At 42.3% G+C, this 27,180-nt stretch overlaps 1 long non-coding RNA gene across 1 annotated transcript in view; it reads right to left on the reverse strand.

Annotated features, from left to right (window-relative positions):
- LOC132258729 (uncharacterized) overlaps positions 1-14,665 on the reverse strand; it is an 81,433-nt gene extending 66,768 nt beyond the window's left edge. The window contains exons 1-2 of the long non-coding RNA XR_009468288.1: positions 14,569-14,665; positions 9,903-9,984 (exon numbers count right to left, since the gene is read on the reverse strand). This is a non-coding gene — a long non-coding RNA (uncharacterized LOC132258729). The remainder of the gene's footprint in view (positions 1-9,902; positions 9,985-14,568) is intronic.
- Positions 14,666-27,180: the final 12,515 nt, after the last annotated feature.

A 27,180-nucleotide genomic window follows, 5' to 3' on the forward strand; every position in this document is an offset into this window, starting at 1 on the left:
AGTAAATAAGATCTACTTTAGTTATATTATACATTGAAATCATTTCTTAAATCACGAGGTATTAAGCTACACGAGGAAATTCTCTAGACGCCTAAGCGCCCTCAGTTGATTTCCAGCCGAATGTCATGATAATATTTTGCCTGAGTGTAAATAATACTTATCGCCGTAAATGACTCTATCCCAGCGAGGGAATTCTTTTCCGGGGAACTCCATTATCAAGTTGGAAAATGAATCGGTGTGAGGAGGAAAATCCAGAGTGGGTGTTGTATATAGGAAAAGTGTATCATTAAGGGGTTGAAAGAGCATCATATTTCTTCTCGGAGGGATGACTCCAACTAATGTTCTCCACCCTCTCTGTGTCGGAGAAGAACAACTGTCTGAGATGTTTTATTCATGATCCACCGTCGGAATGCTGAGAAAATTGAAAAGGAATATTTGTTCATTTGTGCAAAAGCTCCCTGAGCAAAGCTCACAATGTGAGGGTGGAAAGTCCTTTCTCACCACTTTTCCACTCTAATTCACATTCGATATTGAATACAATATGAACATGTCTAGCCTCTTTTCGGATCAATTTGATTTCATTTTGCTTAGATATTTCGCCATGACGGGGGTTGGCATTTTCCTCCGTTCAACAACTCATTCGATGAGTTCGTTGCTACACCCACTCCAAGTGATTTTTCCAACCCTTGATTCCTCCTCTGGAATTCCTAATGGACTCCAATCCTCTCGCTCTCGCTCTCTCTCTGCAATACAATTCCTCCGGGGGATTTTTCTTGTCATTCCAAACGTGATTTTCACTCAAACCATCGCCTCGGAGATGTTTTTCCAATCTAAACATGAAATTGGTCCCAAATCCAGCTCTCTTTTTTACACACACTCTCTCTCCCTCTCGCTATAGTTAGATAATCACCCTTTTTGAGCCTTCAAAACGACAAAGTCATCAGTGTACTTTTTTTGCCTTGGGTGATAAGAGAACACACCAGCAAAATGAGCGGAAATAATAATTCATTGAGGGAAATTCACCGAGTGCTCCCCACAAACATTGAAGAACATAATGCGGGAAAATGAATGTCATGGCTGGAAAAAATATTACATTGTGGCATCGTCTTGTATTTGCTCGCCTCTGCGGTTTCCATGGGGAGACCCAGGGAAATTTATTACAATAAACAAACAATGCCACAATTGCTCTCTACTATTTACATTCATAATTAATATCTTCAACTACAATTCCCTCTGTCTCTGCCAATTTTCCTCAAAGTCACACAAAGTTCAGATGAGGATTTGTGCAATTATGGAAATTTTGCAATTTTTCAAATGCTTCCCTGCGCATTACGAAAGTTGTTTACAGCGAACAAAATAAGCCCATTCACTTTCATGACATATTTCAACCCTCTTCACAGAGATGGTAAAGATTTCACATTGCGCCCCTGAGAAAGGGACTCAAAGGCGTCCTTTTGCGCGTTTTGCGGCCAAAGTGTGACAACGAGAGAATTACTCTTCTTGAGATTAAATTAACCACAAAGCAGCCATCTCGCATTTTCCCAGCAGGTTTCCGTGTTCGCCACATTTGCATCTCGGCAGTGTTGGAAAAAAATTTCCAGACATATTGTAAAATGATGCCTGATGATAATAACTTTCGGTGTGTTTTGGCGGCTGAAAAAATACCGCTCGAAAATGCTCAGTTTGCCTCATCAATTTCATCATTGTGCATAAATAAGCTATTTTATTGACCACACCGACGAGATGCCGTTGATTCTCTCAAGAGGAATCTGGATTAAATCTCCGATGTTTTGCATCCAAACCACTTTTTGCGACCGCAAGGATTTGCCGTAAATTCGGGCTAAATTGACATCAACAGAGGACTCGCCAAATTGCACCACCCATTCCAGTCTGGGGAACTGATAAAAGACCGAAAATTGTACACCTGAGAAGATGATATAAATTCAAATAAATGCCATCTCCACTTAATCCCACCTATTTATATTCTATGCACTGGTAAATTCACCGGAATGCCGATGGGAAGGAGGAGCGAAATGACAGAAATATTTTGGTTGTTTGACGCTATGACGGCGAAGAAGTCACGGATTTTGTGAATGAAGGGGAAAGACGATGTCAATGGACTGATTAAGTGTTTGTCTAGGAGTTATAAATTCTGCTGAAATAGGCATTTTCCGGTTACTTAACATGTCTTCGTCCGGGCAATCACTCTGTCTTGACAAATGATTCACCAAAATATACACTAATTTATATAATCAAATTGCTTAATTAAAAAATAACTGGTTTATTTGCTCAAAAAACAAATTCAATCTCTGAATGTAATGAATAAAAATTTCTACTAGATTCCAAAGAGTCTCCCTCTTTTACTTTAAGAGTGTGGCATTGAGAATCTCTCTTATCTTGTGGCGAGCTAGACTTACTCTTGCATTGCACGTGTCGCGTATTTTCTTGCACGACTCCCCAAATCGTAGAAGAGGATATTTTTTATTCAAGCTCCGGTGAGACGAAAGAAAGAGCTGTGAGGAAAAAAGCAGAAAATTTGTGCTGAATGTCACGTACATGTAATCAGACTGGCTTCAATCACAAAATTTATACTCCTTTATTTATTGAATCTCAAAAGTTTCTCAATTTTCCCTCTCTCGTCTCCACAATCCACTGAAGACTGAATGTCTCCACTATACCTTCGCGCTGTAGGTATTTTTTTTTTGATTTGACTCTATCGAAAAATAATCTCATCATCTCCTCAGCGAGTGGAAACTCCCTTGACGAAACCACCAATTTGAGACACTCTCGCGCCAGCGAGATGCAATTTTGCGATAATCAATGTGGCTTCTATGGCTGGATTTCACCCTGCCAAAAAAAACGCAAAATTGCCAATTTGGCATGGAAATTTTGCCAGAGATGCCAAAGCCCTCCAATGTGGTGAACGTGATGATTTTTTCTGCGTGCAATTTTTCCCATTCATTGACAAAGTTATTGGAGAATGAAGAAGTTTCGGGTGGATTTTGGTGGTTGTTTTTCTCATCTGTCACCCTCCGCCCATCGGCTTTCGGGGGAGCAATTTTCCACCGTGTGTTGTCACAACATGGGGTGGAATAAATTGCACATGTCATCCTCCTATTATTTCTCCTTTTTTCCTCTCGACAAAACTTTTATCCCAAACAGAGGCTTTTAATGGTGTTGATACACTGGGAAAAAATCGCACGATTTTCTCATACTCATAGTCGCTCTGGCTAAGCGCATAAATTTAGATTATAATATTCCGTGGATGTGGATATAAATCAAAGGAGCGGGTAAACGGGAAACGTGTTTCTCTGGACTGTGAGAGAAACCGCTCTCTTCGCCAACAGATTAGGGAACTCATATTTTATTGAAAAGTCAAACGCTTTCAGCATTATTAGTGGCAAATGTGTCGTAAATTATTCACATCTTCAAGGCTTTTCCTCACACATTCGCACGATCAGTGCTTTCCTGAGTGCAACAATCCCTGCGTGCTTTTAATAAGACCTCCCCATCAGTTGCTCCCTTGAACTCTTCCATATGGAGACTAATTGCAGAAATCCATTGAGTCGTCTCAATTGTGCTCAATGTCTCAATTCATTTCATCACCATTCGCTTCTGATATTCATTGACCCATAAATTTATCGTCTGGCCCACTGGATGATTATTAAAAAGCATTGTATCGAAAATTGCGTCGATTTCATTAAAAGTTTCGTCGTTGCCGAGCACTTTTCTCGCCCCTTCAGCTTTTGCCAGAAGACACCAGAGAAGACAAACGAGGGATGATTATTAAAAACATGCTATGTTTGAAATATATTTTTCTCGTGAACCATAAAGACAAATTGCGTTCATCCTCTGATTACATTGGTGTGTTGTGCTAATGGCAGAACTCTCACTCCTTGGAATAATAAACCTTCTCTCCAGCAGAGAAATGCGGTGCGTTTTTTTCCGCCTTGGCCTCTAAAGAGTGCTCCGGGAAAAGGGTTGTGTGAAAGAGGGAGTCCGGGGTAAACTAATAAACCTTGAGTGGTTGTATTTTTGCATTTCATGTGGGCTGCAAGATTAACCTTGTGTGCTCAAGACATTCTCTCAACCCTTTACTTGCGACGAGACTCTCACCCAGAGTACAAATATTTTTCAGCTTAAAAAGCAACCATAGCGCTATAATTGAGAATTTCTGGCCATCGCCCAGAAATATGGTATGCAGGAGACATGCGAAAATACACTCTTTCTCTCTCCTCAATTAACAAAATGAGCAGCAAGGAGCGGCAGATGCAATTAAAAACAGAGGTGCAATTAGGAGAGTTGATTAGACCCCCAAAAGTGGCCCATGTGCAGCGCTGGAAACCCTTCTGTGTGCTCTGCCATGCATAAAAATGGCATTTTCATGGAGGAAACCTGGAGAGCTGAAGGAGTACAAAATTGTGGGGAGATCGTTAAGAATATACTCGCAGACATTTTGCCTCTGGCACGAGAGGAGCTTTCCACATGGCAGCTTAATTGCAAATTCATGCAAATTGCGGTGTGAGCAAGATATTCTTTATTTTTCTCTCCTTACGTAAGATCTCACGAAGCACTGCGATGTTGTTTCCATTCCAAAAACTCTGGGTAAATGACATCCCGCGGGAGTTGTGATGTCTCCAAAAAGAAAAGCAATTTCCAAGCAAGTTTTTCCCCGATAGTGCGGCAAAATTGAAAGACGGGCGTCATTTGAATAAACAATTCATCGTCAATTTTCCGAGGAAGTCGGAAGAATATCCACATACACAGAGCATGGAAAATATCATCAGCAGTCTGTGGAGAATTTTCCCCCAGAAAACTTGCAGCTTCACAGACGCATTCTATCAACTTTTTCCTTCCTTTTTCGTCCATTGGCGATATGACAAAACTTTCCTCGTGATTTTCTGCATCTCATGAGTGAGATAGAGTTTTCCACCCCAAGAAGCTTTTCCTGGGGATATCATTCAAATATGGTTGCACCCGGGAGTTTCCACCACATCACGTTGCCAATTTCATCATGCCAATGCACAAAATTATGCAGGTCTCGTCTGCTGAACACTCTCTGATGGAATGCCTGATGCGACGGCTGCCACAAACTCCTCAAATAAACACCAGCCATTCGGATTTCCACCTCACACTCCCGTCGGACGGAAGCGCCATGGCTTTTCCTTGCCAAAGCTGCCGCCCTCACACTCCGTCTGCTCCCGCTGGCTTTTTCTCACAAGGTGAATTTTCCCATTGCCAGTGAAAAATCGTCCGCAAACACGGTATTTGCGACGAGAGAGAAAAATACCTCATTGCGGAAATTGATGCGATGCGGCGGAGAAAAAAAGGAAGGGAATGTGAAGGAGAGCAAAAAAACAAGCACTTCAAATCAAAATAACTTCAACTGTAATTAACAACAAATTGCCTTGACTTTTGACTTTTCCCACCCTCCTCCCATCCTTGCGCCCAGAACAGCCTCAACTCTGCAGACTGATAAGTATTTCTATGTATAACTGACATTGTATACGCCACTCATCCTCCGCGATGGCTGGCAAGAGAGAGCTTTTGGTGTGAGCTTTCGTCTCACTTCGCCACAATTGCGAGAGCTCCGCCTCAGCAACTCACACTATCATCACTTTTATGCACTTGTAGTGGTTATTTTCAGCTCACAAACACACGCAGCTCGCTTTCCACCACACCACGCCATCTATTAGACGTACTATGAAATACCAGCTGCTCTCTCTCTCACCTTCCCTCTTCGTCGCACCCACAAGGCAGAGGGCAAAGTTCCCGAGGGAAGAATATGCACTTGTCGTGAGTTTTCCTCCCAAGGAGATACACATCATGCGGAAAAGCTGACAAAAGCTCCCGAAGCTTCCGCCGAAATGACAACGGTTTCTTACGTAACAGTTTTTATTGCGCAAAACTTTGTCTTTTGTCTGACGACACAACACACAAAAAGTCACATTTGATTAATTCGAGCGATAGCAATTGGGTTAGAGATATTTCTATTTTGGGAGCTTTTCTGCTAAAAGCGAAAATGTTCTTGAGATACAAGAAAGAGAGACAATCATCGTTAGAATCAATATGAATATTCAAAATATTTGAACTTTCTAATTTGTCAATAAATAAAGTATAGAAAGAACTCTTGAATATTCAACTTACTCCATGAGAAACAACACGATTCAACTCTTGGAACTTTTAAGCAATGCCGTGAAATCTTTCTTCGCGACATTGCATTGAAAACTTTTCTCATAAAAATACTGCAATTTGTGCAAACTTTTGCACAAATACACCTCAAAAACTTAAACAATCTCCAACGACGACATATACGTGAAGTTTCGAGGCATAGATAAACCCCATCGTGCTCTCTCTGCAAAATTCATTATTCCCATTTTCCGCTTGATGATGAGTCAAGCCGCGAAATTGCCGCCTTCTTCGCATCAGGTAACATCTCTCCCAAGACTCCCGAGCTCATAAGGCGACACATCCACATGAATTTTCATGAGAGATCTTGAGCCAAATTTAATAAATACCTTTCTAATTTATAGCTCTGGCGCAAATAAATCCTCATGTGGCGAAAATCCCACCACCGAGGGTGCATTTGACAAATAGAGACGTGAAATTGCACTCATTTGATCCACCTCGATGGCCTCCACACCCTCTGATGGAAGGTGAATCACCCACCTTGCCTCTGCAGGGGATGGGCCTGGAAAAACATGGGCCAGAGGGAGTTTTTCCGAAGACTCCGATTGCCAGGAGACTGTCCGAAGGGAGAAAAGCAATTTCGTGTCACTGATGGGGTTGTTTTTCTCAGAACACTCATTCACCTTCTGCATTTTTTACCACCCACCCGACACTCGGGGGTGCGGCTGTGGCAAATTGGGAGCCACTGGATGGAAATTGATATCTCGCCGTTATGTTCTTGGTGAGAAAATCACGTCTCATCGACAGCTGACGCTCGAGTGCGATTTAATTTCACATCGTGTGACATCTCTGTGAAAATTGTGCATACAAATGGCCAGAGTATTTGCCATCATGGCACACTGTCATCAGAAGATGACGGAGGTTCATTCCACCCCGACTTATTCCATCTTTTCGCCATTCGCGTGCGCTCAAGATGCTGCATTTTATTTTTGGTGCCATGCCATGACATTCTTTTAGCAACATGATAACACATTTCCCATCCACCCAAAAACCCACGAGACGACGACAAATCTATTCTTGGATGCGTGAGGCAAAAAAAACGTCCAATTCTTTGAACATCTCATTTTCGTGTCTGATTTCGCCTCGAAATGCTCGTCGAGGAGCTCCATGCGAGGAGGAGCCATCATTTCTCATCTGGATGAGGAGATTGAGGGTCCTCAGAGGCGAAATTTGCCACGTTTCTTCCATCCAATTGATGTGAGAAAAACAACTTTTCCCAGGCGAAAAAGTTTCGTCTGCGTGCATGGATGGCAAAAGTTATCAAGGGCCATGATAGCTTGTGGTGACTCAAAAAAAAAGAATTATCAGTAGATATTGCGCGAAATAATGAGGCTTTTCGACAGCTCAAGTGTGCTGCCGCAGTGCCGGGAGAAAACACAGAAGGTCTCTGAGAATGGGGAAGTGTGGAAAATGTGCACTCAGATCAGAAATTGCATGGATTTGCATGAAAGCTCAGCGCTAGAGGGCACCAGCATGACCATAGTTTTAAGGTAATCAAGAAGGGAATTGTAAAGCTGATTTAGAAATCTTATATGAAAATTGCATGTGAATAATTCTCGCAGCTTGACAGAGTGGTTTAAGTGAACAAAGCGATCCATTACTTCTGACTCACTATATGAAAATGGTAAATAAATTTCTATTATATGAAAATTTAATTGACTTTACGCACCGTCAGCATTTTAAAGGCAATTAGGCTTAAAATCAACATCTAAACATCTCAATTAATTACAAAGTGCCCACAAAGTCAGACCGCATAACTATTCCATTTTCAAGCAAAATGTTCTACTAAAGACACCAAGAAAGACACTCTCTGAAGGCGGGTTAAAAATTCATTGGCCATTTGAGCACATTGTACGGATTGTAGGGGGGAAAAATACAGAAGAATTATCAATATAATTGCACGGCGTCATGGTGAGTTTATCAATTGTGTGGAAGACACTGGCGATGAGATAAAATGGAGGAGTTTATTGGAATTGCTGCCGAGAGAGACAAATTTCTTATGCTAAGAAAAAAATTCTCGCCAAGCTCACAACTTTTGCCCCCGAAGCCATTGAAAGTGTGGGTGGGAGAAGAGACGAAAAGTCTCAAAGGATGTCGCATGCAAATTACCCCAACAGTGTCCCCAAGAAAAATTTATCTCGTCGCAAAGCTCCCGAGGATGAGGAAAATAGATTAGACGAGGGATTCTCAAGTCTGTGTGCCATTTTGCGGATGAAAAACAGCAAGATGAGAAAATTGGTAGAAAATCACGGAGGAAAATACCCTGGAAGAATTTGAATGAAAAATTCATTGTGTTGTTTTCTGTGTGGGTTTAGTTTTTGGGTTTGAGGCACACGCTGCCGAGGGTGTGGGTGACTCTCCTCCGTGTCTCCCACCACTAATAAATTAAATGATGTAGTCAAATTTATGGCGTCTGTGTCTTCAGGGTCTCATTACAAATTTTCCTTAAAATGTATGGTCTTATAATATTTAATAAATTGGGGGAACTCATCACAACACGTCTCCACAATTTTCTTCATCCTCCCACACCTCTTATCGCCCTGGATGGGGCGTACCAAGGATAAAATGAGGAGGATTTTGCTGCAATTTCATCGACTTCCTGCCTTGAGAATTTATGTTTCACCGCATAGAGCAAATTTATTCCGAATATCGTGCCTTCCATAGTTTCAAATCTTAAGTCATATTTTGTGGCTTTCACTATGATTCGCTCCATCTTTTCCCTCTCTCTCTCTTCCCCTCTCCATCGCACAGGGAAATTTAACATTTTTCCCAGATAAAGAAAATCCCCCCGAGAGAAAGACATTGAGATTTTTCCTTTGGATGGAAATTCAAAAAAAGACGAAGAGAAAGAGCAAAGAAAAAAAACGACACACACGGAGAAATATTTGTGGTGATGAAATAGCAAACGCGAGTGTCTATTCTTGAGGGCCCGAAAGGATGGCTCATGGGGGTGGGTATTGCGATGGAAAAGATGTCACGTAGATATTTTATTTATTTATAAAATAAATTCATCCAACCCCATGCTTTTCATATATTGTACTGGAGAAGACGGAGCCCAAGGAGAGAAAAACACATACAATTTATTCCCATGGTGAGAGCACCAGAGAAGGGCATATATTGGGGGAGAAGAAAAAAAAGGTATAACTCGAGACAATTTGATGTATCCAACCCATCGTTGGGATGGCAAAACACGAAAGCCATAGAAGAAGTTTAAGGGTAAATATGGTAGACTTATTGGTCACGTGAGCAACAGGAAAATATCCTCAGGGTCTCCCTGAGAGATGCTTGTTTTTCGTGCATGTCTCCCACCCACCCCACAGCCCCCTGCACATGCCAATACACCACCTCCGCCAGGAGGACACCCACGCTTGAGGTAAGAGTTGAGCCAATAAGAGATGAACCCCTGAGGATGCACGGAGAGAATTCACTCTAATTCGATTAAGCTCAATTTGTGTGACACGAGAGGGAGGGTGGATGTAATTTCTCTTTCTGGCATCGCAAGAAAGGTCCCCCATTGACTTTCATCACGAATCATCCACCTGAGAAATCAGCGCATATCTTATCACGCCGTCTCTTCCCCCCATTGTTGCATTCAGCTCAGCTTCATTAATGCAATTGGTGTGCTTCTTAATTGGCTCGACGAGCGAGATAAAAACCCGTCTCAGGTAGACAATTTATGCACAGTGCGATTCCCCCTTTTGCCATCGACTTACCACCATTCCGCCCCGAAGCTCCCTCGGCGCAGCGGTCACATTAATATCCATACTTTGTCACCATCTCCAATCGGGAGGCCGTCTGTAAGAGAAGACACATAAGATAGAATAACTCGCAATTGTGTCCCATTTTCATGTTTACCAATGGTCTTATTAAAATAATTCCCCGCTTGAAAAGAGCGCCTAAATGAGGGGATGTCAGCAGAAAATCAACTTGTTTCACAATGTTATATCTATTTATTTGTTTATCAGTTTGTCTCTCGCTCTTGTTGTCTTCCTCGTCACCACTGCCTATCGGCCAAGACGGCCAGTTTAAACGTCGAACGCCTTGAAGATGTCGAGGAGAGTGGATTAAATGGCGACGATTTATTTATTTATTATCTCTTTTCATATTTACTAATTCACCAAAGCACGACACTCTTGGGGGAAATTGAACGAAATTGACGCCAACTCCAGAACAATATGTGGTTTTGTTAACCATCGCCAGGGAAAGCCTTCGTCAGCCACTGTGATGGATGGAGAATTCTTGATGAATTCCGTCCACTTGAGGGTTAAATGTCCATTGGTTTATCGCCTCGAATGCCAAGAATGGCGTGTGAAGCATTGAAATCTCTGCACGTTTTCTGTACACAGTGTCTTTGCTTTTTATGAATCACCCAATAAATTAGTCGATTTGATTTCCTTAACAGGGCAGAGAGACTTGTCGGAAGTCTTGGCAATTCGCGCTGGACAAAAACCAAAGATTTACGCAATAGAATCCATTTTTCACTAATTTTATTGATCACAAGATGCCGCTATTCTGACTCTGGACGGAACACGCAGAAAAAAACAGTAAATATATTGAATATTATAGTTTTGGGTAGCCTATTTCTCCGAAAATGTCATTCATCTTTCTGTGCTCGCAATACACATAGGCCCGGAGATGGCAGAGGAGGAGGACAAGCCTCAATATTGGATTCAATAGTTGGAGCATCTGTAAATTGCTGAGACGAATCCACTCGTGTCGACATGAATGTGATGTGGAAATATTTCATGGAATTTCATCAATTTTATCAATTTGCTATGCTCCATCGGCATAAGCATATGGCTGTTCTGATGACGATATGATCAGAAAATAAATAAATTGCCCCGAGTGCAGATGGATGGAGGAGCACAGCGAGAACGTGTCTAGAAAGTGTGACGTTCATTGATAGATAAACTGTAAGGTGTACTATTGGCCTCTCTATCCTTGTATTTATTTATTGAACTCCCTTCTCATTGGGGCCTCTTTCTCCATCAGCCCAGCCAAATCCCTCCTCGGGCAGGTGGACTATGGCAAAAATTCCATTTCTCACACCACCAGCCAAAGAGGAAGTTCTGCCATGAAGGCATATGGGCGAGAAAAGTGCGATGGAAAATGCTCTAGCAGCAATATTTTGCGCTCTAGCGGGAAAATTGCATGTGACATATTTGTACGTGAGAATTATTGAGTTTTCCACCCAGAACTTCCCCAGGGAAATACATGAATGTTCCCTTTGCGAAAAAAGCAACCTCTCCACTACAAATACACACTGAATCATTCAAAAGGGGGAAACTGTGTTCTCTGGAAAAAGAATTTCAGGGTGAATGAATATTTTAATGGAGTTCCATGTGAATATTCTACCTCATTCTCCGACTCTCAAACAGAAGCCGACTTGACGCTAACCATTTTCGTGATATGATTTTGTAGCACTCGTGTTGCTCTCAAGGTGAATACTTGTTTACAATTGCCGTACAAACATCTGATTCGAAAAATGATAACACTTAATAAATCAACAAATCAAAGAAATGTCTGGAATTTCCACTAAAGAAAATATGAATCGAAATCAAGTTTATATTATGCCTCAAACATCGAATCACTCAGTGGACATTTAAACCGTCGCAATGTTTTCCCACTTGTTTTTCCTCAAAAACTCTTTTCACCTTGAAAGTGGTCTTCAAATGAATTAGCATATAATGGGTCAAAATATGTATATTACTCAGAGAAACACGAGCCTCCAACTACGTTAAAATACTCATGCAAATTGGGCATTTTTTTCTCTCTCTCTCCCCAGAAACTCGCAGAGAAGTGGAAAATTTGCAGAAGCTCTGCGAGTGGAAAAGTTTCATCCCATGCGAATTCCGCTGTGATGAGACTTAACCCTCTGGAGATTAACACAAGTTGAAGACGCTCTTCATTAAGTGGAGATGTTTTCTGGGCGGCTTTTGGGGATGAGTGAGGGAGCTCGCATTTTAACCCTTCAATATGGGAGCGGGTGCGCATGTTTGGCTGTCCGGGGGTTAAAATGGTTGCCATTTTCCTTTGGGGTGATCTTTTTTCATCACCCCGAGTGAGAGAGAAACATCATCCGGAATGTTGGTGCCAAAATAGTCCATTCCGATTGTCAATGGGCCCCCGAGAATCTGTGGGTATAATTCAGCATCATCATCAAACGGAATAAGGAACATTGCCTTCTAAATATTTATACACTTGTACAGGCAGTCGCTTAGAGGCCGCACTCGCGCTATTTATTTACATTTTGCCGTATAAAATTCATGGGAAAAAGACATATTTATAGGGTGGGAAGGGGAGGTGGTGGTGTCAGTTTATGAACATCAAAACAGAAAAGATTTTTTCTTGTTTACACCACTGGCCTTTCTTTTGCCTCTCTTCAAACGCCAACTCCATCAACATCGATGATGTTGAGTGACTATTCGATACTGTGAATAGACGCTCCTCACCGTTACGCACTGAATTTCCCTCAGCGGAAAATTCTCCACCCGCAAGTGCTCATGATGGTTCGGGATTAAAGTTTGGCATAAATTCACTCGTCTGTGAAATTATTTCAGGAGCCATACCGGAGGCTGATATTTTCGCATATGCGGAGCTCATATATTGCGATTCACCTCTTTCACGATTGCCGGATTAACTCTCATGCACGATTTTCCTACCGAAAATGAGAAAAGTTTGGTGACTCCACTTCAGCCAAATAATATGTTAATTGGATAATTTCGGTGGCTTCAGCAAAACTTGCCATCATACTTTTCGTGTCAATCTTCTCCCGGCTTTTTAATTAAAGCGCTCACAATCTCGCAAGATTATCATATCACATCCCGCAGATGATGATTTTCTTACGGAATTTTCCAGCAACTATGACGGAAAAAATTCTCCCCACCGCAACACACATCTCTAGTGGAAGAAATTGGAGTGAAAGGCTTTGAAACTTCCCAGAAAAATCACACAAAAAATTGATTTTTACTGCCATGGGCAATAAATATACACCCTTTTCCTGTTTGCCGAGTGCACCAATTCTCAACTGCCGTGAAGAGCATGAATTGTGGTGTCTTGGAAAATATTTACAGAACATTTGCCATTGTCCTTTGGTGGCTTCTGAGCAGAAAAAAGGGTGCACGCGCTCCCAAAAAAAGGAGATACTCCCGTTATATTCTTGTGAAAAAGACCCAGAAGAAGAATGAGTTGTTATTAAAATTCTTCTGAGAGACTTTCACCACTGGAATTGCATTTTGAAGTCTGATGAAATTCTGCAGCAGAGAAATCACACTGCAATGGAGAGTCATTCAATTTTCTGCGAAATCCCCCAATTTCATCCCGAAAGACGCTGGCAATCCTTTCATCGGTGGGTCATTTTTCAGCAATGGCCACATTTTATCGCGCCAGCAAGATGAGGACTTCAATGTCTGACTTCCAGAATCATCGGATGGGATAAATAGCCATAAATTGGATGTGTCTGGACTTTGGCGTCTGGCGCAAAATTCCATCTCGCAATGCAGCGAGAGATGATGTTGGAGAAATGCCAAGGAATTTCATCTCGAGAGTGCATCCTCCCGCCCGCCTCATATTATCTGCATACAACTCTGTTACCAATATTTCGCCGCCAAGAAGACTCATGGTGAATAACAAACACAGGAAGCCTTGGAGCCGAAGGGTTTGCAATTTACATGGCGCAGCAAATTTCCTCACCCGAGAGACTATGACAACGCATTGCGGAGTTGGGATTAAGACGGTCTCCGACGGCCTGATTGAATGGGCCAATTTGGCTCATCTCTCGGGGATTTACCTCCATCTGTGCGGATTTAATTTTGGCAAATATTCAAAGCCGTCGGCGTGGCACTGTCCGAAAAATCGATGCCCGAATATTCGACAGGAGCACTGAAAATAGCGTCTAACATCGTCTCAAACTCAAGTATGGCAGTCTAATGATGGTGGCAAGTGGGTGGATACAAGCTCTCTCTCTCTGCATTTCTATTGATTTCTCTGATGGTGTCGTCACAAATGGCCTCAGAAGTCACCCATACCACTTCGACACATTTCGGTGTGCGTCACTCGCATTTTCTAACAGTGTAGCGCGAGCTTTTGCTCCTGCCCGGCGAAAGCCCATCACGTGAATTCTTCCTGGGGGACTCACAGAGGCTCTCGCGGTGGGAAAACTCCAGGATTTTCCCCAAACACAGGACGTCTGAGAGACGGGCAAAGTCACTGGGAGAGAGATACTTTTGGGTGTGTTGGTGACGAATTAGTTCGCATGCTCAGTCAATGAACTTGTCGGTTTGAAATTTCGATTTCGTGCCTCACACTTCCCTGCTCGTGCACTAGATGGAATCACTGGTCCTACAGTCGGACTCCAATTGGAAAACACAAAAGCCTCACCTCATATCCTGTGCCACTCCCCTTGAGCACATCCCAAATCCAAGAGGATCGCCGAGAACACACGTCTGCTGCACCACAATTGCACTGCTCTAGTGGCGGAGGCACAGTTGCAGTCTTATTAGAAAATGCAATTGAAAATCATAATCAAGAGACTTTTTCGCCAAGGCTGAATCAGTTAATGGAGTCATACAGACCTTATCAGCCAATGTGTGGTGCCATAAAACACCACCAATAAAATTCATACCGCAAAAATGGGTTGATTTTCACATCATGATATCAATCTGAGGAAAGCCAGCCAGCCCTTTTGTGCCGCCGAGCTCAAAATCAATTTCCGATAACACTTATCGCGCCAATTTCGCTCAGGTATTTTTCTCAAAGCGTGGAGAAAATTGCATAACCCACCATCAACATCTCTCCTCGGTCGATTTGCATGCAAATGGCTAAAGGCATTTGCCCCACTTGCCAGAGAAAATGCTGAGAGCAATAGAGGAAAAATTATATCCAACAGTCTTTGGTAATTTCCTGTTAATCCAATTTGAAAGAGTCTCCCAAGTTCATACGCCCGTGAAGGAATTTTCTTCCTCCTGACACTCTTCTGGCTCAACACTTTCCGAGAATTTGATCGAGGGGCTGGCAATTCGTGCAGAAAAGGCGGGACTTCCTTTCATGAGGATTTCCTGCTGTGACTCTTCACACCTTGAAGGCGGTAAAAGAGTGATTATTAGCATTTATTTTTTTTATTACGCCAATTCTCCTCTGAAAAGGTTGTGATACGTTTTCAGTTCCTGTCGCTTAGCCTCAATTGCATTAAGTTGGAAGCCCCTGCAGGAATTTCCTCCGGCAATAGCGAGCTCTGATGGATTTCACGCGCCACTTGTGCCACATCTACCTTGAATTTTCCTCCTATTCGCGTCAAATTTCCCATTAAATGATCAGGAATTTTCTCAGGCTCATCCAAGGAGACACGGAAGATTCACCTCATCCAATGGCACCAGTAATTCTCGGGGAGGGTGGAGGACAGATGTGAAAATGCAGAGAAATTTTCCGTGGATGCGCAAACGAAGTGCGGCTGCATCTGTGCGCAAGGGATGATGTTCCGCATAGAGAACATCGGATGAATCCTCGGGCAAATGGGCCCTGCGCAGAAATGGCCGACTGGGAAACATGGCGAGAGCCGCGCTTATCAATTCCATTCCCATGGCCCACCCTTGGACGAGCCATTCGGGGCCATTTAGCCGGAGGAATTCTCATGGGTGCCCCCGGCTATCGGGCTCCCGGAATTCCAAAAAACACTCACGTCTCCCCCACTTGATGGTGATTTTCCTCGCGGGAAAAATCCTCTCTCGCATATGGCCGGAATAATCCAAATTTACGATACGATTCCCTTTCATCTTGGCACGCACGTTTCGAGTGCCTTAATTTGTTTATCAACAACGTGTCAAGATTAGCGCCAAAGCGCGCTGTCTTCAATTGGATGCTCACGCAGATAGATTAATAAGCCGTTGATTTAGAACTCCTTTGTCGAGGGATGGACCAGAAGCCTTTTCCGGACGCTGCGCGATGGGAGGAAAAATCTCAGGCCACTGGAAAGTGTTCAATTATGTCATAAAAGTCTATAAATAATGAAAATTGAGTTGTTTGGATGAAAAAAGTGGAACGAAATCGAAACCAACACGACAGAGGGGAGCCCAGAATGTTAAGTGTAAACTTTGTCTCGAGATGTAGACAATAAATTACTTGAATAATTTCGTGTACAATATTTTTTAAATACTGAAAATACAAGAAGAATTCACTGTACTTTTATCTTGCTTATTTTCGCTTCTCTTTCTTGTTGTGTTTCATTTAAATCTCCACTAAGATTCATTGGATTTTGTATCAATTTTATCATCCGGTCCTTCATATTTCCTCCCTAAAATAGGATTTATCTTTCGACTAAATAATAGAAAGTTCAAGAGTCTTGACTTAAATAATTTACGAGAAAAGTTTTACAAACTCTACTCACTATTGCAATCGAACATTTTATTTTGACGTGCTTTGATTTCTTATTCTTTCTTTTCCACGGAAAAATTCCACAGCCAGGAGCTTTGCGGAGGAAAGATTACACGTCAGAGACCATCTCTACTCACGGGCAGAGTAAACATTGCTTGTGATTGTGTTGCTTTATCACACGAACGCCATTCACCAGCACCAGGATCAATTAGTTTCTTAAGTAACTCGGAAAAAATTGCTTCAATAAAATCCATCTCCCCTCAGCCGCCGCAGAATCTCCCTGCACATCCTGCGGAATCCTCGAGAGTGTGGTGAAAAAATCCCCAAATTTATGGACATATGAAGGGGTCTTGGGAGCAACAAGAGGATAACATCGACTGCTGGGAAATTTGCGGTGATGTTTTCTCCGCACTTTCTCGAGTGTTTCCATTCAATTAATTTCGCGGGTGGATTTTAATGGGGGCTCTCTCGTTCGCCCTCGCCGAGGGGTTTGGGAATTCAATTAAAACGCTGAAATGAGATTTCTCCGCAGAGCGGATTTCTGGGAATGAGGAGAAAAAAAGTTTCTTGACCTTGGCACAGCGTTGGAAATCATGTGTTTCTCTGGCGTAACACTGTTTGTGAGATTATGAGCTCTAAACCAATAAAAATGTGGACAAAAAATCAGAGGTTCTTGTGGGTTCACAAGAAGGGTTTTCTGTGGACGAAGGCCCAATTTTTTGCTGGATGCACCAATTTTTTCAGTCACCCATTGTCGAGCATGAATAAGTGCTATACGAGAAATGTATTATGGAATGGAGGGCAGTGTTGAGGCAATAATTGGTCTCAAGAATGTTCCATGAGAGAAAGCAACAAGGATCGTAAAAGTTCATGGCAAAAATTGCTGTTTATGCTCTCTCTCTCTCACCCCCTCAAAATTCCATATTACACACACCCTTTTGGGAAAATCCCCCGAGAATGGAATTTTCGAAATAAGATCTTCTATTTGAAATAAATAAAACCACATCTATTTCCATACTGTGTCGCAGTTAAACCCCTTTTCCCATCGCCCAATAAATTTCCAGCGGAGCTTTTCTCCGGGCTCTTTATTGTCAGCATTGCCATGAATAAATTTGCCATGGCTAGAATGCTTTCTCCACTCTGTGTCAAATCAATTGGGGAATAAATTGTGAAAATTTAATGGCACAACATTCCGCCAGAGAATCCTACAAAATTGATCCTCATGCTAATTTTCCTCTTCGCAATTGCCGGACAATTTAATGGATGGTGGCCATTTGAAAGAAAATAGCGCTGAATTAAGTCCCAATGGAATCCCATATAATAAGAGGAAAGAAAATTCATGGGGAAAAGCTCCTCTCTCTCTCTCTCATTTTCATAAATTATCTCCTCCTGCCGTAGCGTGAAAGCTCATGAATTTCCATTGAAAATCACAAGTACAGGATGGAATTTCACCCTCATTGCACAGTCCGGGGGTGCGAGGGGGGAGGAAATTCAATTGGGTGGATGCGGAAATTTCGGAAAATTTCTGCCCTGGTGTGGGTGTTTGTGGACATAAACGGAACTTGTTATGCATGGTATTTTGCTCACTAGATTATTTACAAGTGGGTGGTGTGGGTGGCCAAAGAAAAGCCATGGAAGAGCACGTTCGTCGACGATGGGGCGTTTTTCCTGGGTGCCACGAAAATGGATGAAAGGAAGTGAATTTTCCTTGCGGACAAACATGGAGGGGAAATTTTATGAAAGTGACTTTTGGGTGGGAAGGAAAATGTCGAGGATATTCATCACCATCTCACCAAATTTGCTCTGTGGAGAGTATCCGAATTTTCCCAGAAAATTCCAACTTATGTAACAACAAAAAACAATAAAAGATATGTTGGAACGTGATGTTTGCCCTGAGAAATTTCACCCCCACACGAAGGGAGAAAAGCACACACATAAGCGAGCTTATGTGGAATTGCATATGACTTGCTGGATGACTTGCAATCAAGACAGAATGTCTTTTGGCTTCTTTGCATAAATTTCCATGCAGCTGTAAAATTTCTTACATAACTCAACAACACATGAGCTTTCGCCAAGAATTGTCACTCAAAATGATCTGACATTTGCTGCGGTGGAGCGCTGGAGGAAATTCCTTGAATAAATTCATACCCACAGAATACATTTTCCAATTTCTCTAGCACAAAACAAGTTAGAAAAGAACTCATTTATGGTTGAGATTTTCAGTTAACTTTGAGCTCCAAATTACACCCAGTGTAAAATCTGTCTCTGAAAAACTTCTCAGACGCTTTTCATAAAATTTCCACTCTGTAAAAGGGATTTCGAGCACGCAAATTGACGCCCAAGAATACGCTGTCGTCTCTAAACAGTGGAGGAGGGCTAAGAGATACCAAATGACGGTGAATTATGGTAATCTCTTGTCTCTCCATAGATTAGAGCTTTTCACTGGTGCGACTACCCATGGTGAAATCTCACCTTATGGCACAATTATTTGGCGCTCAATCGCTGCTCCGGCGACAATGCCAGCCCCAATGAAAAGGTGTTGGATGCCGTAAAGGCTCCATGTGACAGGAATTTTAATTAAGAATCTCATTATTTGAAACGGTGAGAAGCCTTCAATTTAGCTTAATTGTCGATATCGCCAAAATATCGCCAATTTATCCCTTTCAAGCGCCACGGGGGGTGAAATTGCTCACGATGATCGCATGAATAGACCATGTTTACACCTTTCATCAATTCCAGCCGCCCCTCCTACCCCCAGAAATTCCCACCCGGCCAAAATGAGAGTCTCGCAATATTGACAAGAGAGCACTCAGGCGGGCTGGGGGCTCAGTTTACGTTTATATTTTTGCCTCAGTGTGACTCTCTGGATGAAAGTTTATTTGCACTCTTGTGCGCCGTAATTTCGTGACTACACAATTTTCCGCCCCAAAACAAGTTTTCTGCTGCAGAATATTTGTTGCTTTCGGGGGACCCTGGGGGGTGGCTGAGGGACGTGATGGGGCGGAAAGATAGTCATTTGGACTTGTGCTTGCACCTTGACTATCTCTTTCCCTCTGCCATTTAGCTACACTGAAAAATATCTCAGCGAAGAAATTGATTTTTCCTTCATGTGCACACTATGATTTCCCACAGTATTTCAGCATGGCTGGGATCTAGCAAAATCCCCAAGTTTAATTTACAGGTGTCTCAACTGAAGGTGAAATAAATGCGAAAAAGTGTAGTTTTTGCTTGTCTTTCTTGACTGTGTACAAATGAAATTGTATTTTTATACCTTATTCCTCTTCTGTGTATGTGAACTTGTTATTTCCTCCGCTTATTTATTCCTATTTTGCCTTTCCTCTTTATGTGTGGCAACGTCTGAGGAATACAGAATTTCTTAACAGCCTCCAGGGCCTCTCACATCCCCACTATATAAGTTTCTCTCTCTCTCTCTCTGTCTCTGCCTTTTTACCTTATTCATGATGATACTTATTTTCCGTTCAGAGGCACTTTTTTGCCATCTCTTCCTCCTCGACATCTTTTATTTATACGCCAAGTATTTCACCATGTCTGACACATGGCAGATAAAATATATTCCCATCGAAATTCACCATGCAATTGGATACACAAATATTCTGGCCGATAAAAAGAAATATGGATGGATCAAGGTATGAACACCTTTAGTAACAGCGCAATTCATTTTATCTCTCACCAGTCAAATTTGCCTCATTTCGCATCACACTGAAATCGCGTAGGAAATCCATAAAATGCCACAGGAAAAGAGGTCATTTAGCCCCTCAAATTCATCGAATTATTGGGTCAAATTTGCTCCCATCTTTCGCCAAAAAAGAGCACACTCATCAGTGAAAGGTCGTAAAATTTGTGAGAGCGCCAGCGAGGAATGCTAATAAGAATTTTTACATCGCGCCTCACGAGGAGCTTCTGTGACTTAACTAGAGACTTTGTACTTCCTGGGCTTCAACTCACCAACAGGCCTTGCAGCCAAATTCGACCTTGCACACCTCGCATAGACTTCTTGTCTTTACCGTGAAGATTCACGCGCCAATAAATTACCGCCAAGATGACAGATAAAGAGACTTTAATGGCAACTAATGAAACGAAATTGCATCAACAATGTTAGCATAATTGCGTGCATTACATGCACGTTGGAAATTTGTGCGCGAGGGAGCAATTATATTCGTGAACATGTTTATTTAGCGCCGAGGCATAGGAAGACGATGGGAAAAGGGAGGTGCGCGCCAAATGATGTGCTAAAAGTGGATTTGAAGCTTGGAAAAACATTCAATTACCTCATGCTTAATTGCCTATTGACGTAGAAGGTGAAATGTGGGAGGCATCTTCTTCTTCGCGAGCAAATTAATTTAATCTCCGCACAAGCCCCTCCAAGAGATGGATGCCAAGGGCTGGTCGCTGGGGTGGGAAAATTCTCCCCGAGAATCATATAAAAGTTTTCTGTTGGCGAATCTTCACTCCGTGTTTGTGCAATCAAGAGAGAGCGCAATATCTTCACCCCAGCAGCACAAAAGTTCATTCATCACAAATTACAACTCTTTGTGTTTCATTTGCGAAAAACTTTATTAATATTCTCAGAGGATGGGAATTTTCCACGCACAAGATATGAGTTGAGAAGAAAATTTTGCAGCTTCAAATGAGCGATATTTGGAGCAAAGAGGAACAAATTACCCTCATAAAAAGAGTGGCAAAGTCGCTGGAGTTGGCCTTTTTCTGGGGTTTGGGACAGAGCAAATCAAGTCATTTTGTCCAGAGAGAGAGAAAGAGAGTGAAAAAAAGTCCAAGATTTTGCCCCCAAAAAGCCACCCACCGCCAAATAAAGTGATTGCCTCCATTATCGTCATCATCATCATGAAATCCACACCATTGCATTTGCTCAAGACACTGGATAAATGGGATTAAATGTTTATCCGTTCATCATCGAAAATTCCAGCTACAGAGAAAGAGATAAATTTCACCAGTGTCAACAACTCAGCGAGACATTCTGGCAGCCAAGCAACTTTGCTCAGAGACGATGATTGCGAAAAACAAATCGCAATTTTTATGCTTGTTCTATTTTCTCGAATTATTATTGGGCAACTCGATAAAAAATTCAATTTTCCAACTTGTCGACAAACATGATGGTGAATTTGCTAAAACAATGTTTCAGAGAGAATGGCGCACTCAGAGAAAATCTTGTTGAAAATCACAAGAAATTATCTTATGATGTATAAATTAAAATTTACCATCAATTTATCTACTCATAAATATCATTTTGCATAGTCGATGTCAAGAATGCCTGAAAAATTCCTAATGAAAACACAGTCTTGCCTTGAATTTCTCTGAGTACAAACAAATATTCATTAGCTCTCTTGCGAAAATTTCCCTTATTTGGCTCTTTTTCTCCATCAGAGACAATTCATGTGTGGGCGGATGGCTGAAGGAAAGTCGAACCCTTTTTTCCAACCCCCCGAAAAATCCCACCCAATGCAGATTCTACCACGTGGAAAATTTCATGGCTTTCATCAACATGCTGTGTATGTTTTTCCGAGGGGCGCACACGGGAGAGTGAGAGAGCAAAAAATGTTGCTTTTGGGGGAAAAATGTTTGTCTATTTGCCGAGTTGATGGAGGTTGAAATGTTTTGCTCCCCGCACTCTGGGTCTCCTCCTCTATCCAACCCAAAGATAGAGGAGAAAAACCCTCGGTGCGATGGCTGAGGGAATTTAGTGCAGAGGAGAAAATGCTTCGTCTTTCTGGAATGACACTCCTCGTTTTACATAATTTATGTGATGAAAGTGGATTTCACTCGTGTGTTTTTCTTCGACGAAAAAGAAAATTCTACCACAGCGAAAATAGTTCATGAATATACATAGCCCGAAGACTCTTTGGCCCAATGCTGGTGGATCCCAGAGACACACAAATAAAAGTGAATGGTGGAAAAGTTGATGAGACGCGCGATTCATTTTCCACGCTGAGCTTTCCCTTCTCAGTCGCACTGAGAGCTCTGAAATTGCGGTCGGATGTTGGAGGAGTACAACTTCTTGCCTTGAACATCATCCAAGGCACACACAAATAGATATTTAGCATTCTGACCGCATCGTCTCTCGCTTGCTGAGAAAGTTTTTGAAACATTTTCACCAAAATGGAGCAACCATCCGTACATAAAGTCTCCCCATCTCCTCGCCATCTCAACTTGTGCAACTCTTCGGGGTGGCATCACCGTCTAGGGGCTGAGCTTTCAGCTCACCCAAGCTCAGCACGAGCTTAGACTGGGCGGATTTTGCAACATTTTTAGATTATCTCTCTCTCTCCGTCGGATTTTGAATGAGGGTTGGCGTGGCAAAGGTTCTCTCCTGCCTTTTCATGATGATGTCGAGGGGCGAATGTGCGGGGGTGGCTTTCATTTCAGTCGGAGGAAACTTTAGCTGAGAAAAAGCCAAGACGAGAGGAAAGTTTACCTTCTCATTTGGTATGTGTGTGTGCGCCCTTTTATGAAATACCATCGTGATCTCTTGATGAAATTGCCATGAAGCTCCACCACCCTCATCCCCAGGGTGTCCCCATCAAATACCCAAAGCCACAATTGAAGATTCGCCCCCGCCATATTCTCTCTCACTCGGGCAATATGAAAATTTAAATAATTTAGCGCTTATCTGGCGGCCGAATCTCCCCATAGCAAGTGGATTCCTCTCCACAATCCGAGCTATTGGTTGCCGTAAGGCAATTCAATGCCTCGTCGTGAAAAAAGAACTTAAAATATATGCAGCATATGGTGCGGATTGGCGAGGTATTGAGAAGAATGGCTTGGCATTGCATAAAATAACCACGCGAAAGCCAATTGACAATAACGCGAGTCGAAATGCCATCATAATTGCGTGACTTGGGGGAACCTTGCCAATTACTCAGACCACACTCGCATGGCGAATTAATTTACAATCGATATCAATTGGACATTTACACATGATGCGATGATATTTCAGCAGTAAAACCCCTTTGTCAGCGTCCCTGCCATAGTGCGAGATTCTATTGGAATATTTTTGATATTTAATGGCTTTTTTCAAATGCGGTTTTCAGCATTTGAGAATTTGCAGACCTGAACAGAGTTGAAGAGTGCATAGATGTGAGATTTGAGGTTTTAGTTTTATATATTTTTTCCTTCTCTTACTTTTATTTCTCTTTGCAGCTTGCGAAAGTACATATTTTTCAATTTTTATTGTATTTGGCAGAAGCAGAATTGAAATACTCTTTACTCGTACAAGTTAAAATGACTTTCCCATTCCCCTCAGTGAAATCTACAAGTGTCCCAAGTCAGATCTTATTGCAAAGACACTTCCATTTGCATTTTATGTCGCGCCGTCCTCGCACATTTTTATCAATAATTGCACACAAATTATCTCGCTGAATTGCCCCAGAGATTGGAGGCAGATGTCACACTCAATTCCCCGTCAGCGCTGAAGGCGCGGGGGGCCACGCTTGGAAATTGTGCCCACTGAGCACTTATTCGTGGCCCCGGGAGCGCTCCGGATGACATATGGAGCCGGGCTTTGAGGATCTCCTGAGGATCAACGGCCAGGACGCCACGCAGGAGGCAAATCACGGCCGGGCGTTTGGGAAAGTGGGTGTTGCCGAGCGCCCAAGGCATGCCTATAAAAGTCTTATAAACGGACTTAGTGATGCGTGTAAAGACATGAGCATTTTCCTAAATTAACCGAGATTTCGGGCAGCTCCTTGGCTGCTCGGAGGGGAGCATTTCTAACAACATGGTGTTATACTCTTTTGTCTGCATATAAAAAATTTATATAGGACTAAGCTCGACGCTTTGAGTATTTTTCCACCCTTGGTCCTTGCAGTGTCTGTAATAACATTTCTTACGTTTCATTGGCTTTTACATCCCCATAGGCGGATAATTTTCCGCTTCCTCTCCCCCTCCGCCCAGCAGGAAAAATCTCCATCGACAGCGCGAGAACACGAGAAAGATTCCACTTGGTGGATGAATAAGTAATTTAATTTGCAAATTGTTTTGAATAATTCAACCATTCCCGGCAGCATTTTTCTCCACTTGCCACTCTCTATAAAAAAAAAGAAAAACATCAGAGAACATCGCCAGTTGCCACGCGTGTTCAAGTGTTGTGGAAAAAAGTATTAAATAATTTATTTTAAACTACATCCACAGACACTCGACTGTCCCTCGTTAATGCGCTCTAGTGAATAAATTCACCCTCAGATGCACTTGACTCCATCATTTTCGCATTTGCATTCATAATGCCATGTTTGATGTGTTTCATACCCTCTCTTCGGCATCATCTTTTCGGCACGAAGAACCACCAGCTGCCGAAATCGCCCTCCTGATTGGTCATCGGACCGTTTTTGTCGCGCGGCCTGGAGAGAATTGATTGAGGAAATCGCTCTGGAAAGTCATTTGCGAAGCAAGTCAAGTCAATCGTTGCCAAAGTGGTCTTGGAAATGCAAATATGCTCCGCTGAAAGTTCTCTTTCATCGTAGCGAACAAGGAATTGGATTACTTTGTGCTCGCTCTTCAGCTCAATGAAGGCGGAAAAGTACTGAAAACCGCATGAATTGCTAACCCAGAGAAAAAAACACCTCTCTCAAGTCATTTGTCAGCCTCTCGGTGAACTTCGTCGCGCTTTTCAGCCTGACTTCGATGATGCGTCGACAATACGTATACGAGAATATCTCCCATAATCCAGTGCTGTAACATGAGTGAGACATGAAAAAATGCCACAATATCAACATCGCGAGGGGTTGGTGAGGACACAAAATACCACCCCCTTGTCATTTAATAATAATACAGTGGAGTTATGTGTGTTTATGAAAATGAAACGATACTGTAAAGCCAAAATTGCTTGCAATTTTTCCACCCGCAGCAAATTATTAAACATCAGCTGCCATGGGGTGGAAGAGCGCTGGGAAAATGCGCCAAACTGAGGTGACTTTACTAGCGCATATGAAACACCGTTCGGATATGTCGCAGAGGGTTCTTTGAAATTTGAATTGTGGCAGCAAAAAAGAACTCCATTTCATTATGGATGCGATGCCCATAATGGAAATTCCAGCTGTCTGATGAGTCGAAGGCGAAATAAGACAATCATGGGATCTGTATTGGGAGTCGTTGACCCAGAGATTGTCCCTAACACTGAATTGATTGAATTTTACGGCAGTCACAAACGTGAAGACAGACAGAAAATCGAAAGTAAATAGATTTCGTATTTTCTCCCATCTCAATCGCACACGAGCGCTTTTCTCGCACTATTCGCCGGCAGAGCGTGAGGAGATGCTGGAGATTGCCAGCGAGATTGAGCCACCCAAATCAGCTCTGCCAGAGAGATAAAGATTTCATTAAATTTAGATCAAATTGAAGAGCATCAGGAGCCCCACCATTATGGCCTTATCAGCAGCGTGGAGAAAATCCGGGACTGTTTAATCCAGAGAGTGGCGTCCTTCTGCTTCGTCTCTCCATATCAAATTTGCAAGATAACGAAATTTTCTCATCATTTTAAGAAAATACACTTTGGCTCGGGCTCAGGATATAAAGTCATAAAAAGGGATGCTGCGCCCGCCTTGATGACACGGCATCCCTATAAAGCCCCCCACGGGGAGGGAAATTTTGCCGCTTGGAGAGATGGAAAAAATAGGGCAAGCGGAGGAAATTGATTCTCCTTTCTCCTCACGAAATCGTCCTCAAGTGTCTCTCGAGGCTCAGGAAATATTCATGCAAGAGAGGTTACATTCTTCCGAATCATCTCCTCTCCTTGCTGAGGGGATTCTCCGTTAACCCTTCTTTTCGCCTCATCGCATAGAAAGTGCTCTTTAGAGACGAGTTTTGCTCAGAGACTTTTGGCGAGAGTGAGCGAAAATTTCAACGAAAATTTGAGAAACTTTCACGCGTCGGAAAGAAATATTAAAAAAAAAAAATTTTCTCACGAGAAATACATACAGAAAATATGTAGTTAAGCAATTAGTGACTATAATTGAAAACGTTTCCTCACAACTTCAAATGAAAACCTTAATTATTTAACCATAGAAAATATTCTACATTTTTTATACAATACAAATGATTTTCTGAAATAAGTAAAGTGAATTTAAATACTTTTGAGGTTAAGAAAGAAATTCAAATTCTAGCAAAAGTCAATTAGCGGCCACAACCATGTTTTTTTTAAGGTGTTTTCTGAAAAAACATAATCACTTTAATTTAATTTATGCCACATAATTCACCCGTTGAAAGGCAGAAATCCATAAATTTGTCCCATGAATATTTCACATAATTCACATGCAAGAATAACCTCTAAATTCTACATAAAAGATCTATTCTGGAATTTCGCCATGAAAGACGACACGGAAAATGCTCTCTAGAGCCCTGTTCGGATGCATTTGCATTCCTTGTGCTCTCCTAGCCATCTAAATGCCACACTAATTGTTCCCTGTCGGATCGATCGAATGCCATTGCGGATGCCATGCAAAGAAATCACCTCCTTCTGTCGCATGGCAGCCGAGGTGGGGACGCCTAGTACGAGGCACGCCAGTGTGAGCGCTCACACAAACTCTCCGAGTGCCACGCCCTTGCTCACACTGGCCGCTGCTGAAAAACATGGATTCGCAAGCGCTTCACTTT

Source organism: Phlebotomus argentipes, unplaced genomic scaffold (genome assembly GCF_947086385.1).
Source record: "Phlebotomus argentipes unplaced genomic scaffold, Phlebotomus argentipes genome assembly scaffold_4, whole genome shotgun sequence".
Lineage (NCBI taxonomy): Eukaryota > Metazoa > Arthropoda > Insecta > Diptera > Psychodidae > Phlebotomus > Phlebotomus argentipes.